The 13129-nt window shown below is 41.7% G+C and overlaps 1 long non-coding RNA gene across 2 annotated transcripts in view; it reads right to left on the bottom strand.

Annotated features, from left to right (window-relative positions):
• Positions 1-13129, bottom strand: part of LOC135294059 (uncharacterized) — a 35379-nt gene that overhangs the window by 12998 nt on the left and 9252 nt on the right. For both annotated transcript variants that reach the window (XR_010356201.1, XR_010356202.1), the window contains 3 exons: positions 11946-12032; positions 8583-8745; positions 5808-5880 (listed from right to left, as the gene is read on the bottom strand). This is a non-coding gene — a long non-coding RNA (uncharacterized LOC135294059). The remainder of the gene's footprint in view (positions 1-5807; positions 5881-8582; positions 8746-11945; positions 12033-13129) is intronic.

Genomic DNA, 13129 nt, shown 5'->3' with positions numbered 1-13129 from the left:
AATAAACAGGATCATTTATTTTACAATGGACAAAGGAAAACATATGGTAGAGATATATATAAAAAGTGCAGTGTGTGTAGAAGTCCAAGAATATCTATACTCTCCTAGACTAAAAAAGAAATGCACTCAATATGAAGCAAAATGCAAAAAGTGAAAGAAGACAGATTTGTTTGCAATTCCTAAATACCTTCTAAAGATTACTGCTACCACACATTTTTGAAATAAATATATCTATGGCACACAGATTTAACTGTTTTCTCAGGGAAGAACTTTTCCTGTTCTGTTTGCTCTTAAAGAGTTCCAGCCCTGTTTCCACTCGATTTTAAAAAATAGTGTCATTGACATTTTTCAAACTGAATTTCAAAATGCATTTTCAAGCCAGATTTTTTTAACAGTCAGAATGAAAGTTAAGGAAGAATCTTATTTCCTGTCAGCTGGCATTGGTTTTCATATGTTTTTTGTCCAGTATTGGGCTGTTTCACTTTTTGTGGGAAAACAGATTTTTCTCAAAATTGGCTAAACACAAAAACAACCATACTGTTGCAATGTAACTTTAAAAAAATTATTTAGAATTTTTTTTCACAAAAATAAAAATAATAAAACAAATGAGGGTGATGAATGAGGGAAATTTTCGTGACAGCCAGTTAATCTTCCGGAAATATCCATCAAAGTAAACACTTTGAATTCACTTTAGTTAAGAAGTTCCAGAAAAGAGATTTAGAGGCAAAAGGAACAGTAGGAGCAAGCACACTGAGAAGTGGTGATGCAGAAGGGAAGAACTGCAAATGGATATGGTCTGTTTATCAGCCATCAATTAATGACTGGTTAATGTGATCCTAGAGAATAAGCAGGTATAAATAGACTTAGCACAGAATGCTGAGTTAAGAGTAATCCCCATAGAAGTGTCGTAGCTGCTGTCAGTGATTGTGGGATATTAGTGTAGTTGAGCTATTAGTAAAATACAGCTTAATGGTTCCTATATTTCTAGCAGATATTTATGTCTAGTTTGGGGTTTGATCTAGTAAACCTTATTCAAGTGAAAAAATACTGTCCAACCAACAAAGAAATGCTGGTGCATCATCTTCTGGTGCTTACACTTGGACTTCATTGGGTCAAAACTTCAGTTGAAGGTGGCAGAAGTTCTGCCTAAGTAAACTCCAAGTGAGCACTTCCAGGTCTGTCCCAATGGGACTGCTCTCAGGAGTAAGGGTTGGATTGTTATACCACAAAATACCAGCTGTAGTTACGTTAACCAGGATAAAGTTTCAAGGGATATCCAATCTCCATGCCTCAATGTAAAGCTAATCACCAGCTGGACTACAGAACAAATTTCCCCTCTGGTATAATATCACACAATTATATGCATTATGAGGGTTTAAAATCTGGCATTGGCTGTGCTATTGTTGGAACTCGGATAACCACTCCAGTTCCAACAAGAGGCCATTCATCTACACTAATTTGTAGGTTAGAGAAGGTTTTAAAATAGGAAGTCTTTTCTTATGCAAATAGGGACCTGTTAAAAAACCAGGAGCCTGCATTCAATGATCTGGAGCATCACCAGATCACAGAGGATGAGTGCAAACATGTCCACACACCAGGGCAACCTTCAAAACCAGACTTTCATGGCACTGTAATGCCATGAAAGCCTTAAGGCTGGTTCTCTGCACAGGAATGAGTTTAACTTAGATTTGGTATCCAACTTTTAAAATACAGCTAACAACCCTCCAGTCCAGAGAACTGGGAAGGAGGAATAAAACCAGAGGAATTAATCCTAATAGATTGTTGTCCCAAATAACTGTTTTCCCTTTTGTTGCTTTCCCTGGATTCCTACATGACTGTATTTGAAGTGTTTAGCAAACTCTGTGCAAACAATGAGCACTTTCGCTTTTGATCCATGACTGTGGGTTGTTTCAGGGCTGTGCATTGGATATGTAAGACACATGGCCTTGGTTTGTTTTCTATGAGCTGAGTTTAGCCCAAGGCTACTCTGGAGAAAAAGAGTTTCCTCTCTGCCTTATTTCTTAAAGCTATATCTCTTCTTGAAATCAGAGAATTTCTCTCCTCACTGACCAGGGAGCTGGCTCCTTCCACTCCTTTCAATTTTGAATTTTCCAGTGGAGGAGTCATTCCCCTGTACAAATATTGCATATAATGTCTGCTGAGCTTCCTGCACTCAGTCATGTCATGCAAAATCCCTTGAACCCTTTGGGTACTGTCCTGGGGTGATCACCTTCCTACATCACTTATAACTTTTAGGAACACATTGCAAGACTGACATGAAGGGGCAGGATAGAATCATAGAGACACAGAATCTTTTATGTTGGAAAAGACCTCTAAGTCTATCAGATCTGACCATTAACCCAGCACTGCCAAGTCCGCCACTAAACCATGTCCCTAAGTACCACACCTACATGATGATGAACACAAACTCCCGTTCTTCCAGCCTGAGCTTTTTACATCACATGCCTTCTGTACATACAACCAAACTCAACAGGAGTTTCCTCAGTAAATACAAGTGCACAGGTTTTCCATCATTTCTTGACAGGTGAATCCAGGTCTCAGAGAAACCAGGATAAGTGGAAGATGTTTAGCACTTTGTATTCCCTTAGACAATGACCCCAAAACAGGCTTCCAACAGACACTTCCTGCACAGACACCACACTGATAGCTACCAAAAACATCCTCTGCTGACAAATAGCATGGGGTACCTTGAAGTGTTTCTCTGTAGCTGTTTGAACTGAAATCACCCTATGGTTTTGCAGCTGCGCTGGTCAGCCTATGCTCTCATGGGCTACAAGCTGGCATTGCAAGTCCAGGTGGGATCACAGGTTCCATATCTTGTCAAAGAGACATGAGAGAAGCAGCACCCACTGGACCCCAGGCACAGACACGGTGATCTGCAGATCCTAGTTTAATAAATATTTCTTCATGGACCCACCCCTTTTTTTGGATAGCTGAAAGTAAAACCTCATCTTTGTGTCATCTGAGTGTAAACTATTAACACATATATAATCTTATAATTTTAAAGTTGTCAACCGCCTAGATTTGTCATGGGAGATTTGGATATTTCTTTCAGGTAAGTAGGAAGATGGTGTCAAGCATGCTTGCAAAAAGAGCAGACCAAACTTCAAACACAATTTCACATCCTCCCCATGGCTGTGATTTCCCTGGGAGTATCACTCTGTGGGACTGCAACACACTAGTTACACTTCCAGCTCCAGATATTTCTGCTCTCAAACACTGGGAACTCTTTCTGTCTTTTCTTCTACCTACTTAAGAAAAACAACCAACCTTCCAGAGTAAAATGCAATGGAAAACACTTTGATAGGTGAAAAAAATAGTGTAATGTCTTTAGTGGCCAAGTATCAAAGCACCAAGTATTCCTAGCTTATATCACTAAGCTTATAACCATATCAGATGTTATAAACACAATTCCCATAGGTGTAAGACTATAATCAGAGTAGTCAAAAAAGATGAGACCTTTGCCAGTGATGCAGAATAGGGCTGTTTTGCAGTTAGGTGGGAAATGGTGCATTGATGGGTACATTGGATAACATTCAGTTCTAATTCAATATTTTATGTTCCCAAACTCAGCAGGGTGGTGTTAGACAGCAGCTCCAAAGGTTCACCATCTTACACAACTCTCCCAATGTCGTTCACTCCTGCTAATGTCCAAGTTGAGCACAGCACAACATGCCAGAAAATGAGTATTTTAGAAAGGCAGTGTAGCACATAATAAACACAGGAAGAAATGAGAAATCCCCAGAGGAACTCAATGGAGAGTGCCCTTAAAGTGAGGATATTTTACAGGAGGCCCATTTTTATTTGCTTTCACTATTTAATACATTTATCTGTGATCCATTATAAAAAATCTGTACCCATTTCTTACAAAATGTGCAGATGACACAAAAATCATAGAATGGTAAATAATGAGAAAAGCAGATCTGTTCTACATGCAATCTAATTTGAATGGTAACTTGACCTCTTTCAAAAAAAAAACCCCAAACATATTTTAATGTACAGTTAAACATAACTCTGAATATCCCAGATAGTTTGTACACTGAAGAACTGTACTATATTGTAGAAAGAAAGAATTAGAAAAGGATTTAGAGGTCATGGCTGGTAACCAGCAGAGCTCCACAAGAGCTCCTCATTCAATGCAAAACAAGAGACAAAAAGAGAAAATGGGACCTTGGTATTTGCAAGCAAGGGACTATAAAGCACAAGGATGGAAAGGCAGATGTTCACTGTTCTTTGGAATATTAATAGTGAAAGAAGCACAGGTCCAGCTTCAGTGTTCACATTTTAAAAAATGCTATTGACAAACAGGAAAGAGTTCAAGAAAGAAATGCAAATACACTTGCAATTGGCAAAAGCTGTTAGTAAGATCCTAAAAAAAGTAAATCTCAATTCATTTAATTTGTCCAATAGGAGGATAAATGTTGATTTATCTGTGGTTTATAATAGGGCTAGCTGGGTATTCTGTCTTAACAATAGAAAATGAAATTTCCACAAGGATTTTTCTGTAAAGAAAAAATAATGTTAATTTTCCTTCAGGACAAGCAAAATTAAATAGTTCACTGTAAGCCACTCTGCTTCTCATTTTTTTTTCTGTTGAAGGAAACTTTAAACTTCACCTTCTTGTGAACACATTTATCAGTGCTATAGGTACCTGTTTTCTCCTACAAGCCAGCCACAGAGTAATTTGTCACTTAATTCAGAGTTGTATATAACATTACAGGAGCTGTAGTCCAGCCAAGAAGCCTCTGCCTAAGTTGAATAAGGATAGTGTTTGTTCATGCTGTAATTCCCAGGAGCAATGCAGCATTATGGGAAAATATTTATTTTTCATATTGAACTGACACAAAAGAAAGCCCTGGTCAATCAATTTAGTACATTCAAACAACAAAGGTCCTACATTAAACAAAATGATAATTGTGTTTAAATTGGTTTGTTTGTTTGTATGTTTCCATCCTAGGTTTCCTTTATGTTAATAAGGCTTTTCTCTGTGCATCATGTGGAGTTAAGACAAATGTTGACAAGTCGCATCTGCCCACTGTGTGAAAATTCCAAATTTTGTTCAGTTTTAGCTTGCAAGTAGCTGTATTATATTTCCTGTACCAGGGGGATCTCTGAATTAGTAGATGGAGACACGACATCCAGTAGGTGGAATCTGACACTATATTAATCTAAGCTAGATAAATGCCAAGATTTTAACAAGGGAGGGAATTAACAATTATCTAGGAACGGGATAGACCCTCTTCCATGTGTATTTAAAGATGGTCTATCTTCCTATCTGTTCTAGCTGGTGATTCAATCCCACAGACTGTGTTGTAATAGATAATAACAATCCCCCCAGCCATAACATCTAAAAGTGCAGGAAGCAGGATTGCAGGGAGAGAAACTGCTAGAAACCCTCAGTCTTCAGAACCAAAGTAGAGGGATGGTCACGTTACACCATTGGAACACCTTTCCTTGTCCATCCATAATACAGCTTCAGTGTAAATATTTCATAGAAATGCCTTATAATTGGTCTGTGGTTTGAAGCCTGACTTAAGTTTAACATTGGTAGTGTGCCTCGCACTGAAGGAGTCTTTCCCTTGCTTTCTCACTTTTCTAACGCTCTGTTCCAAAACAAATAAATAACCTTGCAAATGGCTTATTCTGGTTCCCAGACCAAAGAAAGACAATTAAAGCCTTATGAAAGTGTTTCTAAATTATAGTTTTAATTAGCATAGAAGTATGGAAATGCTGTATGGCCACTTAGTAAAAACAGTAATGAAAATAATGCAGTCAACATCTCTCACCTCCAACAGTGTCACTCTGTCAGTTGACTCCTGTTTTCTGGAGGATGTTGACAAAATGGGCAGAGATGAAAGCCTGCAATAAAAAGAGTGGGATATTCTAAGCTCAAGTTAATCCATCCAGAGAACAGGAAAACTTCTTTCAGTAACAAAATAGGCCTTCTTAAGGTCAATAATAGCAGACTTCATAACTGACAACAGTCTGCTGAGCACAAAGGAAGTGTGACTTTTCCTTTTTCTTTGCCATGGCTGAATAGCTTTGTTTCAGCTTGTTGGTCAGTTTGTTTACAAGAAAAAGCTCTTGAGCAAAGAGTACCTTTCCTTGTGCAACATATTCCCATGCGCCCTCTGAAATGACTCTGCACCGCTGCGCTACCTGATAGCCTTTCACATGACAAAGTGTCAGGGTTATGTGTCCAGCAGTGCAGCAGGGGCTAGTTAAGGTTTCCAGATACACAGCACACAAGCAGGGACCAGCCTCACTGTAGGTTTTCCCTCCTCTATTGCCAAATGACAAAACATTAAAAGCTCAGCAGCACACAGCACCATTAAACTGACTGATGGCAAGAAGTCGTCAGAAAACACGGTTCTGTAAATCTTTCCCTGCACACATAAAATCTGGTCTCAGATTTCCCTGCCCCCTCCATGCACACACATACACATGCATTTCATAATTTCCCAGGAAGCCTAAACAAACTGCATTGCATTTGAAGAACTACCTCACAAAACAAAGCCCTCAACATCTTGTTATTCCAACACTTGAGCAGTGTTCATTATGAATTCTCACTACTAATTTCTCCCTTTTTGAAGCAGTGTAGGAAAATAACAGTCTCCCACTTTAAAGACATGGAAACAAAGGGGTAAAGAGGCTGATGTCACCAGGGTTTTGTGTGAGATGCAACTAGAGGCAAGGGCTCACGTATCTGGGAAAAACTCCCCCAAATATCCACGGGAGATCTTCACCCACAGCTGAGGAAACAAAGAAAACTCAAAATTTCCCGGGTTTGGTCTCACTCTGTGCTCAGCCCCGGCTGCTCTAAAATTAGACCTGTTTTACAGACTTGGCTTCGGCTGCTGCAGGAAGCAGAGGCAGCACATGCCAGTCCTGAAAATTTATTATTAATAATAATGGGGAGGCACTCCCAGGCTGGGGGCAGCCCCACATGCCAGCAAAGGCACAGCAGACAGTCCCCATGAGGACGCATTCACCATCTGCAATGACTGAATGGAGCAAGAGCAGTGCAAATGTTGTTATGATTAGGCCTCACAGGGGATTTTTTTCATACAAGCTGTCTGTTTGTTTGGGAAATCTGAAGTGGCCAGCAGAAATGTATCACCATCAGTGATGCTCCTGTTGGAAAGGCTTACTCAGGCCCACTGTGGTGTGTTTAGGAGGAGAGGTCCCTCCTGAGAAATGATAAACTACTCCAAGTCCCACAGGAAGGTGCAAAATAAGCCCCATTTTCTTGTGTGACCTGACAGCCACTTTAACTTCAGGCAGATTTTTGGTTAGTGCAAGCAGCTCTCAATGGAGCTTGCAGCCCTAACAAGTCAAAAGAAAGACATTTGCACGAGTCATTGGGTAAGCCTTTGCTCGTGCTCCTGCCCCAGGGTAGATGCTGGCGAAACCTGTGCAAAGGCTGGCTGGGCTCTGCTCACATCACTGCCCTGTACTGTCCAGGGCATGGACGTTCCCCCCAGGGATGCAGGGAAGGAGGGGACAGTCACCCATCAGTGCTCTGGGGCTCCCTTTCCTGCTCTCACCTCTCATGAGATTTGGCCTTGTCATCTATCATTAGCATTTCCTCCTGGTCCCTGTGATGCCTGGTAGGCCCTGTGTAGCTCTGGCAGGAAAGGAGGTCCCAAAAGATCCCCCCACATCCCCTGCTGCTAGGGGAAAACAGCAGCACATTTTGCATCGTGCTAAATGTGGGAGCTCCGTGAAAGCCAGCATTTCTCCAAGGAACAGCCCCACTTACACACCTTCTCCCCAGAGAAAGCTGGCTCCACTTTGCTTTCAATGACTTCAGTAACAAAAACATGTAGCTCTGCCCCATGAAACTGACTGTCATCAAACTAAGAAATTAACTTTTTCTGCAGTGCTATTAAGAACGCATAATGTTTATAGTCCCAACTGCGAAAAATGTGAGCTTTCCTGAGGCTCAGTAATGAAGGACTAGTTTAGCCTCTGGTCTCCAGAAGCAGCATCCAGAATTCCCCAGTTCCCAGCCCCTTGCTTTAGAAATGTTGGCTCAACTGCTAACCCAGAGCCCAGGCACTGAACATAAAAAAAATCCCTCCAAGCATTCAGTAAACAATGTCTGTCCCCAAAATAGCTTTCTAGTTTTCCTGTAATGTACTTCCATGCATCAGCTTATGTGACCTTGAACTGGTATCATTTCTCACTTGGGAATTCCTCCCTAGTATTTGTTGCTACAGCTCTTGAAGTATGAAGAATGAAGTGCTGGACTCTTACACTCCTTTGTTTCTTCCTTTCATTTATTTTTGCCTTGATGGGGAAAACATATGACTGGATATGTCATTACAGGCAGACAATCTGATAATCACTAGCTGATAGGACAACAATTCCAAAAAGCCTGTCTACAGCCAGTTCATTCTCTTCCTGTAACATCATGAAACTGCAGGGGTCAGGGATAAAGACACTGATATTTTTTTCCTTTTCAAAAATGCTGCATTCTGTGTCCACCATGATTAAGACTTTTGAAAGAGATATTTTGGAGCATTTCACATTATTTTTTGCTTATTTACAACGACTACCTCTTTTCAGAGATCCTCCCAGTAGGTTGTTTCTGTGGATTTAAGGTGTACATTCTGATGGTCCTTGTGGGTCTTAAGCAGCTGCTGGTTTTCACAAAGCAGTTGAACATCTTGCCAAGGTGCAAAGAGGGGGTCCCAGAAGTTCCACTGCCATTCATTTCTCCTGTAAGAAAGGCAAAGTCAGCCACATCCTCCTTGTGCGAGGGTGCCGTGCTTCTTGGCAGAGGAGATGTTCAGTGGCACTGAATCACAGGAATGGATGGGCATGGAGGAGGTACAGGAGCTGGTCTTCCCATTCACTTCCTCACTGTCACCTCTTTCAAGGCCTTCTATTGCTGTCCGAGTTCCTTATTTGCTTTTCTGTCGTGCAAGGAACTATAAGATAGCTATAGAACTATAGAGGTAACAAAGGGCCTAAACCAGCCACTCTCCTGTGATGGTAGGTGTGAGAAACAACTGCTCACTTTAAAAATTTAAAAAGTTTATTAAACCTTAACAAAAATACAACAAAGGACTACATAAGGAAAGAGTTGCAGTGCTGGGAACTGCCTCTCGTGCATACCACACGGCCAGTTTGTCTTCAAGTCTTTTATACCCATGGGGGTTGCATCAGCTAGCCCTGGCCCTTCCCAAAGTCTGTCAGTCAGCTCTTCTTTGCCATTTATCAGTGGAGACTGCTTTCTTGTAACTTGTTTGGAGGTCAGGTGTTGCCATGCTGCACCCCCCAAGCACAAGCTTTCCCATTCCCAACTGCCCCAGGCAAGGGACACATGTGCACGTCTTCTTTCTACCTGTCCTAGACAATCCCAGCTGTCTGATGGAAACAATATAGGGAGGAAAGGGGAACTATGGGGACAACAGAGGACCTCTAAATTACAATAACATAACTATACATTACTAGAGCTTTTATTAATATTCACACAATAGTTATCTTTTAATTGTGAGAACCAATCATCTCATTATCCACCTATAACGTGGGGGACAAAAAGGGACAAACCCCCACCAAGATGCGCAGTACCTGAGCACTGGGGAGGCAGAAAGTCTGCCAGACCAGCCTCAGCCAGCCCTGCCCGGGTTTCCAGCCCTGCAGCGGTGCTGCAGGGAGGGCAGGCAGGGCTGCACGGCAGCTCTCTGGTGAAAGCACCTGCGACTTCCATGAAAGCCGACACTGGCTGCTTGCGTGTCCCTGCCACTCCGGATCCCAAGGCCCTGGTTTACTGCAGGAGCTGTGAAAGACAGCCTCGGGCTTCACAGCAGGAAAAAATACAAGGGATCAAGTATACAGAGGCACCTCATAAAGTACCCTTTCAAACCACATGCGGATTTACAAGAGGGAAGTGAGTGGCCCTCGGGGGGCTTTTACTTGCCTATTAGCACTGGCCAGTGCAGGGTGCACGCCCAGACGCTGGGATGGAGCTGTCTACACAACCCCAGGACTTCTTTCAAGTGCAGACAGGCAGCTGCACACACACCTCTGGGCTGCAGCAGGGCTCGGCCGGGGCACGGCTGCTGTCCCGGGTCCGGCAATAGCATCCTCCAAAATCTACTCCACCGACTTCCTTAACACCTCTGTCCTGAGCCGGGGAGACACAGAATCACCCCGAGGGGAGACCTGGGGCAGCACACGGACAGCCAGGGGTGTCCTCTGCTCTCAAGTTCCCCAGGTAAATGTGGGGCTGGGAAACGGGCATGATCCTGTCCAGCAAAACACCTAGAGCCTGGCAACAGGTAAAGGCTGGGGGCATAGGAAGAAGAAGAAAAAAATTAGGGGAAGAAAAAAAGGAAGAGCAGAGAGGGATAAAAGAGGTATGGAAAAGTGCACGGCTGAAGGGTGGGTCTCCTTTGCAGAGACAGGGCAAGGAAAGTGGTCCCTCCAGATCATAATGGGTTGCACAGGAAGAAGAAAGGTAAAGGAAGCAGAAACATAAAGGAAGAAAAAAAAGCGAGATGGGGAGAGATGGAGAATAAGAAGGGATCTGACTAGAGGAAGAAAAAGATAACATCAGAGCAAACAAATTTAGGAGAAAGGAGGAAAACTATGTACTGGAGGAGCTGTGTAGGAGAACGGAGGTGGAGGAAATAAGCATCCAAAGGAAGAGAGACTAAGGCAGAATGCTCCCAAAGGAAATGAAAGAGCACTCTGAAACAGTGTCAGACATAAATAAATCAAACAGGAACATTTGGACACTTGGAAAAATGAGAGGAAAAATACAGGGTAATATACTATAGCAGGGGAAAAGTGGGGTGGCAAGAGAAAAGAAGGAAAAACTCCTAAAACAGAGAAAAAGAGGGAGTCAGCCAGATAATCCAAGCAGTCCCAACACGTTTACTTGCATACTTTGAGGTGTTTGCTCTAATGAGCAGTTAGGACAGCAAAAAAAGTACAGAGTAATGCCATCACATCATTTATATGGGCAAGTGGGGATTTTGCAAGCTGGAAGATATATGCATGCAATAATTGTGGGTGAAAGCTGGGGGCCAATAATTACAGCAGTAAATCATAATCCTTTTAATATATTATCAGTTTGATACCCAAGCAATAAATGCATATGCATAAGGGGTTTGTGCTTTAGAAGTGGCAGGAAACTTGACTGCGAAAACAAAGGGAATGTAGAAGCTCAGTTCTCCCTCTCTTTTGGGTGAGAAAGTGTAATGAAATCCACCCTGTCTCTCTCTCTCCCCCATCTCTGTCATGACCATCATTACTAGACTTGGCTGGGAGTTTCACAGTGCATTTATTTTCTAATGGGAATGCACTTACTACAAAACTGAAATTTTCCACAAGAAGATTTCGATTTTGCTGTAGAGAAAAATCCTATGAGAAAAATTTGAACCAAGTGTTTCATTTTGGGCCACTTCAACCCCAGCCAAAATTAAAAAAAAAAATCAATATGAAAGATTTTATTACACTACTATTAGTGGAACCTGGACATTTTCAGTTGGGAATAAAACATCTTTAAAATTTAACAAACCAGTTTACTCAAAATTTTGTAACAGTCATAGTATCTGTAGCTTTGTAAGGGGAAATACTGTGCGTGAGCGTGCATGTAGATATTCATACACCCATATGCCAACAAAAAGTGAATAAAATTGACGGGAAAAAAGGGAATAAACATACAGAGTTTATCTTAATTTTGAGCTGATTGCAAATGAAAGCCATTGGGTGACTGCTCTACTAGGCCATCTGTGTATTTCTTTTTTTCTGAAGGGATTTGGTGATCCTCTGGCAGAGAGGGGAAGGGAAAGTTGTTAAGCAGTAATTTAGAGCACATATATAAAAAGAAACACCAATCTATGTTCTGAAATGGAGAAGGGTAGGATATCTACCATAACTTTTACTAAGCAGTTCCAGTGATTAATTACCTTTTTGTTTAAAAATATGTTGCTTTCTTCTTGTCTCTGGCTGCCCAGTTTCATATTCCAGCAGTTGGACTAGATCACATCCTTTGTCTGTCAGGGCAAAAGAGTGAACTGTGACAGAATTTCTATTCCCTATGTACATATTTATAGATTGTGATCAAGTCACCTCTTAATCTATTCTTTGTTACATAAACAGAACAAGCTTCTCAGGCCTATCACAGTAAGACGTATTTTCCAGACTTTTCATTATTCACGTGGCTTTCCTCTCTGAACTCTCACCAATTCATCCAGTACCCTTCTCCAGTTGGGGAAATCAGCACTAAGAACGACATCCTACAGCGGTGCCAAAGGCAGATGTTGCCTTCTGCTTCCTATTTAGCAGTCTCAGGACTGCTCCAGCTCTTTGGAGGACCACCTTTCCCAGCATCTCCTGCCTGGCTCACACACAAACACCTCGGTCCCACCTTCTTTGTAGATTTAATGACCAGATCTACCAAACATTTGCATGTGGTGCAGGAGAGACCTTTAGAGGTGAGTTGTGCTATCCTCCTCCCAACCCCACTTATGGTGCAGGTCACCCACTTGGATTTGATTTGGGGGAACTGAATCCCTGCCAGGGGAAACCAGTCAGGAAGCTGCTTCCCACACGCATCCCAGCCACTGCTGCAGGCGTTAGGATCTGAATGAGCAACTGATGATTAGTCTGGGGAACTGAACTAAGTCTGATTTGACATCAAACACTGCACCACATTTAGAGAGCCTAGTGTGAGATGCTTTAATCTGCTACTCCATTCCTATTCAGCCAAATCATTTGCTAATGTAGATATGGTTAGTGATGTCCAGAATCTGACTACTAAAAAGAAAAACCAGGAACAAACTACTTCATTGATTTCAGTTTCTTAAGTATTAATGTCCGTATTTTTTAATCACTTTTTTCCTCCTGTGTTACTTTTTAGGAACAATTATATGTAAACTCCAAGAAAAATGTCTTGAATGGCAGAAGATCAGCCATCACTTGTTTCAGGACTCCATTCAAAACATCAAGCAAATTATAAATTTCCACTGACAACTGCATTTTTAGACCAATCACTGTGCCAGCATTTAACCCACTTTCAGTGTGACATGTCAATTTCATATCTGTATACTTAATACTTATAATTAAGGAAATATTGTTTTCTTAATCGAAT

The sequence above is a fragment of the Passer domesticus genome, chromosome 2, assembly GCF_036417665.1.
Source record: "Passer domesticus isolate bPasDom1 chromosome 2, bPasDom1.hap1, whole genome shotgun sequence".
In the NCBI taxonomy this organism is placed as follows: domain Eukaryota; kingdom Metazoa; phylum Chordata; class Aves; order Passeriformes; family Passeridae; genus Passer; species Passer domesticus.
The sequence above is the reverse complement of the archived record's forward strand: the minus strand, read 5'-3'. Positions and strand labels throughout refer to the sequence as shown.